This window comes from Suricata suricatta, chromosome 4, assembly GCF_006229205.1.
Source record: "Suricata suricatta isolate VVHF042 chromosome 4, meerkat_22Aug2017_6uvM2_HiC, whole genome shotgun sequence".
NCBI classification, from domain to species: Eukaryota; Metazoa; Chordata; class Mammalia; order Carnivora; family Herpestidae; genus Suricata; species Suricata suricatta.
Genome location: NC_043703.1, coordinates 12,025,130 through 12,037,860, shown reverse-complemented (window position 1 = coordinate 12,037,860; position 12,731 = coordinate 12,025,130). Strand labels below are relative to the sequence as shown.

Genomic DNA, 12,731 nt, shown 5'->3' with positions numbered 1-12,731 from the left:
GTATAAGGCTAAAAAGTAAAAAAATTTTAAACACTTTATAACCTTAGTGAACTTGCAGATTCCTTAGACAGGATCCCAAAGGCCAAAATCAAAAGGTTAAAAACTGATGGACTGAACTATATTAGAATTAAGGATTTCTTTCAACAAAGGATACCTCTTGATTAAAAGTACAATGGAGTCCGAGAACATACTTTATGATATCTGAAATGAATTTAAAAAAAACAGTAACCTAAACATACATACCAAACACTAAAAAACAGGAATGTGTACATGATATATATGTGCAATGGACCACTATTCAGCAATAAAAAGGAATGAATTATCAACACATTCTTTAATAAGGATGAACTTCGAAAACATTACGCTATGGGTGCCTGGGTGGCTCTGTTGGTTGAATACCTGACTTGGGCCACAATCTCACAGTTCGTGAGTTCAAGCCCAGGCTCCGTGCTGCTTATAAAAAAAAGGGGGGGGGGGGGGGAAGCCAGTAACAAAAGGCATGTATCAGAAGATCATATGAAGCTTCCAGAATAGGATAGAGACAGAAAGTACATCAGTGGGGCCTAGAGCTGGGGAGGCTGGGAGAAAACACAGAGGGTGTTCTAAAGTTCACTATGGCGATGGCTGTGAAAACACCAAAAACCACTGGAGGGTGCATTTTACGTGGATGAACTACATGGCATGAGAATTATATCTCCTTAAAGTTATTTTTAAAAAGGAAAAAAAAAAAGAGAGAAACCCAAAAAAAAACAAAGTATAAGGTGGTAAAGCTATTCAGAACATGCTGGTATTGACTAGAGTAAGTATCCCACTCCAGAATATACCGTCCAGAGAGCTGATGGAAATAATAAGAGCCACACGAAAAGATAGCCAAAATCATAAGTCACTGGAGAAATACAAATTAAAACCACAATGAGGAGTGCCTGGCTGGCTCAGTCAAAAGAGCATGCCAACTCTTGAGCTTGGGGTAGTGAGTTCAAGTGTCACACTGGGTGTAGAAATTACTTAAAAAAAAGAAAACCCATAAGGAGATACCATTACACACCTACAAAAATGGCTAACATAAAAAATGCTGATGATGCCAAAGCAAAATGGTATGGCCGCTGTGGAAAATCAAACATACATTTACGATACGACCCAGCAATCTGACTTCTAGTATTTATCCTCAAGAAAGGAAAGCTTATGTTCATATGAAAACGGGATGTGAATGGTGACAGCAACATTCTTCCTAAGGGCCAAACTGTGGAAACCACCCGACTGCCTTTCAAGAGGCCAAAATGGTACGTCACTACAACAGGATACCACTCAACAATAAAGAAGTACAGACGACTGATACACGCACAAACATGGTTAATCCCAAATGCATTGGGCTAACCACAAGAAGCCAGTAACAACGGTGTGTGCTTCCATTTGGAGGAAAATGCAAAAACACAGGGACAACAAACAAACCAATGGGAGCCAGGAGTCGGGGGGGAGGGGTTCGGGAACTCTCTGGGATCTCGGGATTCTTCTGTGTCCTGTGTCTGGCAGTGGTTATAAGAAGCCAGACACCTGTAAAGATGCACAGAACTGGTAAGAACTGTAAAGCCAAAAAAGTTTTTACTGTACAAATTTTGAAAAAGAACTAGGTGATCAGAAATCATAAACTCATACACAGCACACAAAATGTTTATCTATTGAAGACACGCCTATCCTAAGAAGTACCGAAGAAAATGGCAGTGGGGGTGGAGGAGGAAATATAACGAGTCAGGACCGTCCAGGGTCGTACACAGATCAACGATGATGGGGCCATAAACTGAAAAACAGGGAAAAAAGCCTCCCCTCTCCTCATCTGATGTCCATAAATGGAAAAGGAGGAAAGAAACCCAGTAAGAAAACGGCCAATGCTTGATTTAACAGAATAAAAGAGGCCATTTTATTGGTTAGGCAGTTAGCCTACAGCTCAGAGAGGCTACAGTAAGATCTTGGCCTTAGCACCAAGAATGATGCTCCAGGCTTAAAAACAACAGTAGCCAAGGGGCACCTGGGTGACTCAGTCGGTTAAACGTCTGACTTGAGTTCAGGTCATGGTCTCGTGGTTCGTGGGTTCAAGCCTCATATGGAGCTCTGCACTGACAGCTCAGAGCCTAGAGCCTGCTTCAGATTCTGTCTCTCTCTCCCTCTCTCTCAAAAATAAACTTTAAAAAAAGTAAGCTAAAAGAATTAAAAAATTAAAAAACACCTTGTGATATACTCAAACCAAAAGAAAGGGAAAAAGCAAGATATCAGCATCTCACTTGCTTTTTTATTCGTTAACTTCTGACCTTGGTTGTCCTCAATCTGCCTGAAAACATGGAAAATGTTAAACAAACACAAAAAGATGAGGGCCTCCTATTATCCAGCCCTGGTCCAGACATTAAACAACGTCCCAGGAACAGGAATTCTGCAGCCAGCCCACAAGTGCTCACGCAAGACTCGCAGTCCCCAGGAGGACACCTGTTGGGGTGGGGAGGGGCCCCTCCCTCTCATTCTGCTGAACTGCGTCCCCAGGACACCGGACCGGCGCTCTCTCCACAGCTTTGTTTAAAAAAGGCTGAGTTTATATAATGGATGCTGGACTAGAAAGGATCATAGACAGTATTTAGGTAAATGATACCTGCTGTGAACAAGCTTCTTTGGCCCATAATGTTCTGAGGAATCCTACAGCCTTTGTCCTGTCTTCTATCAGAACAAAAGTCACCCAGAAAAGCATCTTTCCGATACCATTGTCCCCAAAACGCTGACATTTCACAGTTTAGCCTAGCATCCCAAGCTGTATAAAATCACTGTCCTGAATCTGGACACCTCCTGTTTGTGATGCTCACAAAACCCACATCTGGGCTGGCCATAACAATCACCTGGGCATAATCACGGTCTCTGAGACTCTGTCCAAAATACTCCTAGAAATACCCTTCCTTCTACCTATCTGTGCAGAGACAAAAGATCGCGGTTCATTCCATGGGGCAGCGTTTTCTCACCGGGGCACTACGGGCGCACGGGCTGTCCTGTGCGCTGCAGGGCACGTGGCAGCATTCCGAGTCCCCACCCCCCACTTGAAGCCAGCAGCACCGCCCCCCAGTAAAGACAACTAAAAACGTCTCCAGGCATGGCCACAGGTGCCGTTAGTGCAGGCGGGTACACGGTGAGGCAGCCGACAGGAGGTACAGCGAGAACTATATTTAGGTGGCTGGGCCCCAATGTCACATGCTCTTTGTCACCACCACAGAAAGTCCCACGCTCCACAGGGACTTCTCCAAACAGGAGAGTCTGACTTTCCTCTCCGGCCCCTTAAATCTACCTTTTTGACTCAAGGTCAACTAAGCTGCAAATCACGCCTCACATACTGTACCCATAGTGTCTTGTTTTCTGTACCTCCAGGAGAACACGCCAGGGCCGGCTGCCTGCAGGGGCGGGGAGACATGAGCGAGAAGGAGCCCCTGTGCCTGTGTAAGAATTCCCGACGCACAGGAGAGTCTGTCCGCGTACCAGGCCCAGATGCTGAGCTGAAATGCTTCCCTACACTAAATAACCCATCTATGTTCTGAACCGTGTCGGAAACCCGGTCAGAACAAAAGCAGGACCTACCATGGGGCAGTTGGGGGAAAAGTGTGAGTAAAGATAAATTCAGATGTGTCCCAACTGGTATATTTATTATCATGTAGCAACACTAATATTTCTTCTCCGAGATTAAAAGATCATGAAATTATAATACAATACAGGTAAGCAAGAGACTATTGTTTTGATTTGTTTCATTCTGGAAATAAAGCGTAATGAGCCGATTATATTATCTAAACTTGGATGCATCTGAAAGTCAAGGCAGAGGCTATTAGTAGTCTATGTGGGACAAGAAGTCCTAACAAGTGGGCGGACAGCAGTCCACCCGGCGGCCTCATTCACAAACATGTCGCCATTTACATACTTTTTTCTTATACTTCTTTTCCTAAAGGCAAAATGATTGGTTTTTCTGTTTCATCAGGAGCTACTATTTGCCTTCTATAGAAGAAAGAAGAAAAAAAGAGACATCAGAAGTCAAAATGGGGCGCCTGAGTGGCTCAGTTGGTTGAGCATCTGATGACTTTGGCTCAGGTCATGACCTCACAGTCCACTGGTTCAAGCCCTACATCCCGCTCTGTGCTGACTGCTCAGAGTCTGGAGCCTGCTTCGGAGTCTGCATCTCCCTCTCTCTCTGCCCGCCCTCAACCCCTCTCTTTCTCAAAAATAAATATTTTTTTTAAACCTTTTTAATAAAATTTTTAAAAAAAAAGAGTCAAGGGGCGCCTGGGGGGCTGAGTCTTAATTTTAAGTGTACGACTTCAGCTCAGGTCATGACCTCACAGTTTGTGAGTTCGAGCCCCACGTGGGGCTCTGTGCTGACGACTCAGAGCCTGGAGCCTGCTTTGGGTTCTGTGCCTCCCTCTCTCTCTGTTCCTGCGCTGCTCATGCTCTGTTTCTCTCTCTCTCCCTCCCTCCCTGCCGCTCCCTAGCGCTCATGATCTTTCTCTCAAAAATAAGCAAACATTAAAAAAAAATTTTTTTTAAGGAGTCAAAATAATTTAACCCTTAAGGGATTATTGCAAAGTGTACTTGTAATGTACATGACATAGCCAATCCTTTTACCCGCATAATCTGTACTGACATACAGTCAGTTTCCTAAAACTCATCAGGGGACTTTTCTATATTAGTTTTCTAGTGAATCTGAGGAGTAAAACTACCCAAAAAATTTTTAGGAACTGAAGAAAAACTTAACTCTTCAGTTGGGGATCTGAATCCACATTAGATGACTACTCACTCAACGGACACATTTCCTTAGTATTAATACAACAGAAACAACTAAGAAAACACGGCCTTTCTGTTTTCTGGATTTTTTTTTTTTTTGCCTTGCACTTGATTTGCTTGTTTGATGCTTCAGAGTACTAAGTTATTTATTATAAAAGAAAATGACAAACCTAATTTTTAGTAATCTCTTTTTAAAACTCATGAATTTTGAAGCATCTGGCACAGATAACTTATTTTTTATTAAGATAATAATTAAGGGGCGCCTGAATGGCTCAGTCGGTTAAGCGTCAACTTTGGCTCAAGTTCGTGGGTTTGAGCACCACATCGGGCTCTGTGCTGACAGCTTCCGATTCTAGGTCTCTCTTTAGGTCCTAGTCTGTCTGTCTATCTCTCTCAAAAATGAATAAACATTAAAAATTTTTTTGTTAATAATAAAAAATAACTAAGTTATCACTTGCTAAAAATCTCCTATATGCCAGGCACTTTATCTCTTTGTTTTCAATCTTGATCAGTAATCCTGCAAGGTAACTGTTGGGTTTCTGCCTTTTATCCCTGAAAAAGTCAGCAGCCTGGAGAAAACCCTGACAGTCCAGTACCTATGCTAGGATCCAAGACTAAAATCCTGGCTTTGACTCTACGTCCACCGCAAAATGGAGATTCTAACAGTCTGCCTATCTCTGCACAAAACAACAAAACACCTGGAGACGTGTACAGCTACAGAGAATGAGGAGAACTTATGACCGCTGCAGAAGAAAAGAGGCTTAGAATCCTATGTGACCTCACCATGCCGTTAGGAGCTTACCATGTCTTTCCTGCCTAACTAAAAAACCGAACAATTCCCTCTCCCTCTCTCTCCTCCTGCACACCAACCAAATCATCCCCTGCACTCACGTGCACGCATGCACAAACACACACTCAGTTTTATTATGACCTTGAGGATGGTATTTTTGTGACGTGAGATTCCAGTGGTTTAAGGCAGGGACACAGAGGCTTCCTGTTAATTAAATACCCTTGCTGGTTTCATCTCCCAAACATCAGACCCCTAAGCACAGCAAGATCCTCCCTGGTGTGGGGTAGGAACCTGTAAGGACCCATCCAAGCATCAGAATCATCAAAAGATACTCAAGTTCTCACTGCTGAAATTAGTCCTTCTCCTCCTTCACCTGATCTTGTTTTTGTTTTTAATCTTTAGGGGGAAAACTTGCCACACCGCAGCTCTGTGACTTGATCCCAGCCACAAAGTGGAAATCCGCGTGCTCGCCTCATCTTTGGTAACAGCCAGTACATTCAGACCACCACTTACCTATCGTTCTTAATCTCTTCCTGGACCGGATGACGACACCCACACACAGTGAGCAGACCTCTGAATGCTAGCCCAGTAGGAAGAAACCAGTTTCTGCTCATCTCTTCTTTGCCCCATCTTGGTTTGTGAAAGTCCTCAACACGACGTGAAACCGAAGGCCCTCTCTCCCGTCACCACTTAAAGAACTAATAAGAGCATTACCTCGGATGCTATGGCGAGCTTTTAAAAGGGCAACGAAAACCAGAGAGCACAGGAATTTTCAAGTTTGTGTCAAAGACCCACAGACCCATTCATCTTTTGTGTCAATTTAATTTGTATCTGACTGGACAGAGGCCTACCCAAACTTAAACTTCATGAGCCTACTGGGATGACAGAGGAGCCTCTGGCTTGTCACTGACGGTCTTGCCCTGGGCCAAAGAACGTCCTGAAACTGTTCTACAAGAACCAGAGGACAGAGCCACAGGTCTGGACTTGTGTCCTGACCGATTTACAACAGCTACTACTGTTTAACTAGAGAAGTCCCTTGTGTTTCTAAGTAGACAGAATCATCCATCTTTTTACATGGTTTAAGAAGGTCAAGGTTTCACACTGGTGATCTTATTTTTGGCATTCTTGGGGCAGTTATGGTCTCTAAAAGACAACCTACCTAGTAAAAGGGAAGACACTCTAGACAAAGTTACCAAAACTTTCCATCCTGCCTGAAGACAGTGGAGAAAATCACTCCAGGAGTTACCCACTTCACAGAGTGAGGGACCTGGGAAAGGACGGCCTGTTCCGTGGCGCACGGGAGGAGACGCCGTCGGCCAGCCTCGCAGTCCGGCGTGGCCGGGGCACGTGGGCCACAGGACGTGCTCTCGACCGGGCCAGGGTCCACAGCAGTTTCCACCGGGGCCTCACGAGGACGTAAGACAGACGAGCACAGCCATGCCTGGAAGGTGGCAGAAGAACAAGCCAGAAGAAACGGGATTCCTTGCTCACTGGAGGAAAACCACTCATCAGTCAGGACTATCAGGGAACAAGAAATAAGCTGCTCTCATATGCGAGCTATTAGGAATTTGGGGGGGTTATTCTAGCAGCGGACATGACGCTAACCAAATAAATTTACTGGGCAACTCTAGATGAAGGTGGGGTTGACTTGGAATGGACGTTCTAGAATTAGTGACTCAGGCAAGAACAGGACATACCAGATGGAATCTCTAAATATGTACAGTGAACACCGTGTTTGGCCTCAATAAAGCAATCTATTCTAGTAAAAATTCTGCTGCAGAACTGAAGTTGAAAAGATACCTTTGAACCACTGATCCTGTATTTCACAGTTAACTATCAGCTGGCATAAATCACCAAAAAGTTGTGAGGATCTTCAACCTTCCTTTGCCAAAAGTACCATAATTCACATTAAGATACAACACCAGAACACCACATGAAACCCAACTCCGAATTTACTATAAAACTACTGTTGAAGTCATTTCACAAAGGATATTATGGGATACAGCAGACAGATTCAAGTTGAGTTTCTTTCGCTATTTGGTTTTTCTCAGTAGAAATGTACGACCAGGAAGACCTCTGCTTTCCCGTATGGAAGTCCATTCTCTTGGATGAGAATCAAAACACACAGAGCTTCTCTTCCTGTCAAGACCCAAAATGGATGCGCACTCCCCACACAGCGTTCATGGTTACCACGGGGGTCCTTCCTCCTCCTTGCTCTGACCTCAGTGAGTATGCCCTTCACTGCAAGATTACTTCAGAGATCAGGTATGAGTAAATCCAATCAATTAAGGAAGGAAACGAACACTCATTCAGCACCTACAACATGCCAGGTTATTTTTATGTGGACTTGATACCCTTTGCTCTTTGCAACAGTGAGAGATATATACCCTAATTTTCCATTTTACAAATGAGGAAATGGGGAATGTTTTTAGAAAACAAACTTGCTCAAGGCCATACACGAAGACAAGAAGCAAGTCCAAGGCATAGGAGTCCAAAATGGCCTTTGCATTCAACCTGCTGTATGTGACCCACGACCATCCTCTGGGCCATCCTGTACCACCTGACCAATGACAGAGCCAAAATAAGACTGGATCACCACGCCATTACTGGTTTCATTAAACATTCATTTTAAGTGGATCGACGGTTCTAAAGATGCCCATCCCTCCACTCGTACCTCATTATCTCACGTCCACAAAATCAAAGCGTGCACTATCCCTTCGGACAACACAGCAGGCCGCACGCTCGCCTGTGAAGATTTAGGAGGACACGCCCAGATGAGGAGGACGCCCAGCCACACGCGGTCCGGGCTCACCTGTCCTTCTGGAAGTAGCTCTTTCTACCTATGAAGCGTTAGTTTCCCCAAGAGTTGCTTTAGAAGTTTTGTTCACCAAGTCTTAAAGATTTCTAAAAAACCCCGTCTGGGATGCTACTGCTGAGGTCAGTAACACACGCACGTACAGGTCAAGGAGCCTGAAGCACAAGCGACAGCCGCGCTCTCCCAGTGGGGTAGCAGGAGGGCCCTACGACGTCTACAGCGGTCCGTGGGGGCTGGAAACCGCCCTGCGGGCTCTTCTTGCCTCCTTACAGAACCAGGTGAAACCAAGGAGAGTCTGTAGTGTTGTGTCAGAACTCTTGTAACAATTATTTACTTCCCTAGAATTCTTCAAAGTCAAATACAGATAAAGTGGCTCACAAAACCTTATCAGTTCCAGCAGTTTTTTTAAAAACAGCATTAAACTACATTTGATAAGTGAGACTATCAAAAGGCTAATATTCTTAAGTTAGCATGAGTTTTCACCACAAGCTACGTGAAAATTAGGTAAATTCACGGTTGTCACTGTAACACCTTCATAATAAACGTATCTCTGATGACCAGATCCTGCTCAGAAATATGCTTTCTTGTTTGAAAGGGAATTTCAACAACACACTTGTAACCAGAATGTATTTCCAAGGGTGACATTTAAGATGATCCAACTACCAAAGCCAAGGTCTTTGGACCAGTAGGGTCAGGACACTTCTCCTTCCTCTGAAAGCCGGCGGTGCTCCCGACGCCCGTGCGCCGCCGCTCCAGCTCCCTCAGGGGCTGCACCATGGCATGGCACGTTCTTATTTTCAAGCCTTACCTTCAGGTAGGAGCCATAGTATTTGGTTACATATGGACTGTCGCACTGACTCAGCACTGTGATTTCTTGTTGAATGTCCTCTATCTCATCTTCAGCTTCTTCCAGATCAATGATTTTTATGGCAACCACTTTCTGAGTCCGAAGGTCAATGCCTTTGAACACCTCACCAAAAGAGCCCTTTCCAATTTTCTCCAGTTTTGTAAAAAGCTCTTCTGGATCCGCTTTCAGGTTCTGTAGAAGAGAAGGACAAAAAAGGAAACGTCAATAACTCACGGTGTGGGGACTGATTTTTCCTTTTACTCATAACACACAGAACTCAGTCTTCCACAGACTGATCCTTTTCTTCAGGGCCACACTGCTTGTGACCACAGTTCTCCACATTCGGGACACACACATTTCTAAACCTCACCTCTAGGAAACAGAGCAAGTGTGCAAATAAGAATAATCCAGATCACAGACACTGGGAAAGGCTCCAGCATTTGCAGAATTAAATAAAAACCAAAACACTTATTTGAACATGTTATGATATATGGACTTATTGAAAAACACTCTTGTGTAGAGTGTAAACAAATACTCCACTTTTCTCCTTTCCTTTCCCCCACTCAAGTTTTCTAAGCGCAGGTTGGTATATACTGAACATAGGTTAATCGTTTACTAGTCCAACAAATACAGTCCTGTGCATCGTCACTTACAGCCTAAATATTTTAACCAGATCCCAGAAAACAGTAAGAACCGGTTTTCTTTTGTCTTAACATTACCTCCTTGAAATTGTTACAAAAGCTCTTAACCACCACCATGATTGCAGAAACACAGCGTTTGTTTCCAAGGGGCCAGACACAGGGACTCGGACACCCGTCCTTTCTGACCACAGAGGTGCAAGCAGCCGAGTTCTCAACAGGCAACACCCCACCACCCCCGGGGGTGTCTGGAAATGGTAGGAAGGCATGTTTGTCACAAACTGAGGGGTGAGACTGACACTCAGCAAGGAGACCCGGGGATGCAGCACAAGGAACCGCCTGCTGGCCCCACCTGAAACCCCACAGGGGGAAGTTCCCTCGGAAACACTGGGCGTGAGCAGGAGGACGCCAGGCCCACCCTCAAAGTCTCCCAGCTCTTGTATGAAACAAATATGGAAAAGGGAGAAGATGGGGAGGGAGGGGGGCTGAAAAGGAGGGCAAGTAACAGGCACAAGGGGAGGAGGTATGGGGGGGTAAAGAGGGGAGAGACCCAGAGTCACAGCCGCTCCGGCGGCACTGTCAGACGAGCTCCATGGGCTCACGGGACAGTCACCACTAACCTGCTCTCAAGGTGAAACACACAGAGTCCCGAGCGGTGCGTCACCAGGAAGCCCGGAAGCCCAGCCCCCAACCCCCCCCATGGAGGTGCCACTGTGAGCCCCGTGGAAATCACGTACCCCGGCAACGCACGGGCAAACTAACAGTTGTGAGTGGTCTCAGGAACGCCAAAGAGGCAAGCAGTGTAAATGCTCACAAAACCCACCCACCCTCGTGTAGACATTAACAAAGTAAGCAAGAAACGCATCCTACGATTGCCAGGAGAGAGCTCACGTCCATTTACAGCAGCTAGAACCCACCCCCTACCCCATCTGCAAAGCCCTTCCCTTACCTCCTTCCCTCCAGCACGAGGGGGGGTGGCCCTCCTTTTCCGCAAGGCCAGTCCCAAACGCTGAGCCTTTGAGTCCATCCTTCTGTCCCCCAGGAGGTGGCTTCCCCAGTAGCCCCCTTGGCCGCTCCCTCTTCCATTCAGCCTTCTCTACAGACCCTTCATCCTTGGCCCACCGCTCCGTTTTCTCCCATTAAAACAACAACAACAACAACAACAACAACACAAAACCAAAAACACCTGGCTTCCCTGGCCACCCTCCTCCGCCGCCCTCTCCTTCCTTGAGCCTTCCCTGCAAGTAAGTCCCCAGGGCCAGCCGGGCGCCCTGCCCTCGAGGGTCACCACTGCAGTCTGGCTCCAGCTCTGGCCTCCGGCGCCGCAGTGCCCAATCTGATCCTCCTCCAGGAAGCCCTCCCTCTGGTAACTTTCCAGTTCCCTGGCATCCAAACCCTGCCCTCCCCAGGCCCTAGACCCAGAAGAGTCTTCCCACAGACTCACCCCGCGCCCAACCACCGCTGCTCTCCCCACGGCTCCACGCTGGCCTCCGAGCCCCTCTCCCCTCCTCCTCCCCACTCAGTTTTCTGGTTTGGCACCAGGTTCCCCAAACCCGCCTGGTCAGAGTCAACCGGGACGCTTGGGAGATCCAGGAACACCCTCAGTCATACATGGGGGCAGGAGTGCACAATCCGTATTTCTAGAAGACCCCAACGGATTCTGAGGACTAGCCACCTTTGAGGAAAACCTGTTTTTAAACTCCTGTGTATGCGGTGACCTGCACACGGCTAGCGCCAGCCTTGTCTTTTGCGTTTTAATTCCTCGGGTCAATTACTCACCAGACATCTCAAACTCAACATACACGAACTGACTGTGTCACTGCCCTGAAGTGGCCGTCCTCCCAACGTGCCAGCTCCTAGAGCAGACCAGACGCTGAAGGAACGGAGGGACCACGTCTTACTTCTGCACCCACGTGCCGGGGCACGATGACTGCTGGCCAGTAAATAAATGTCCCCTGAACACTAAGAAAGCCCCAACCTTACGCTGACACAAACACAATCCAGCGGGGCAGATACTACAAAGAATACCCGAATTCAGTGGGACAGAGAGTCCAGGAAAGCTGGGGTGGGGGCACATCTCTGGCCTGCAGGGATAAGGAGGCAGCAGTAAGAAATCTGCAGGAGTAGGGGCGCCTGGGCAGCTCAGTTAAGTAGCGGACTTCAGCTCAGGTCACAATCTCATGGTTGGTGAATTCGAGCCCCGTGTCAGGCTCTGTGCTGACAGCTCAGAGCCTGGAGCCTGTTTTGGGTTCTGTGTCTCCCCCTCTCTCTCTCTGCCCCAACCTCTACCCCTCCCCACCCCTGAGCATGCACGCTCGCTCGCTCTCGCTCTCAAAAACAAACAAACATTTAAACAATTAAAAAACAAAAAAGAATTTACAAGAGCAGTGATTCTCATCTTATGGGCACCTGGGAGGCCTGCCAGAGCACAGACTGCCTGGCCCCACCCCTGGAATTTTGGGTTCAGCAAACCCGGTGTGGGTCCAGGGACCACTATTTGAGACCGTGTCCGGGACATCTGGGGACAGACGCAGAGCAGCATTGACGAGCTGATACACTCGCTAACCTGACAACCCTCTGCTAACCCTCCCACCCCCATACCAAGGAAAAACAGTGATATTTCCTTCTCGAGAATTAATAGAAAACGAAGCCAACAAAAACATATCCAAACTCCTCCAATGTTGGAGATGATAGCGTGGGAGCCGACGACCAAAATAACCAAACAATTCCTCACGTGTCTGCCTGTCCGCGCCCCTCTGTCACGGGACTGGCACTCCTCCTAGCAGGAGGCCCCACACCCCCGTCCCTGGAATCCAGGCGGGTCCCGGCACGTGTTCTGGCGACAGA

At 46.9% G+C, this 12,731-nt stretch overlaps 1 protein-coding gene across 1 annotated transcript in view; it reads right to left on the bottom strand.

Annotated features, from left to right (window-relative positions):
* The window catches only part of STK24 (serine/threonine kinase 24), a 63,292-nt gene extending 54,006 nt beyond the window's left edge, over positions 1–9,286 (bottom strand). The window contains exon 1 of the mRNA XM_029936511.1: positions 9,208–9,286. The gene's annotated coding sequence lies outside the window, so the exon portion shown is untranslated. The remainder of the gene's footprint in view (positions 1–9,207) is intronic.
* Between the last annotated feature and the right edge of the window lie 3,445 nt (positions 9,287–12,731).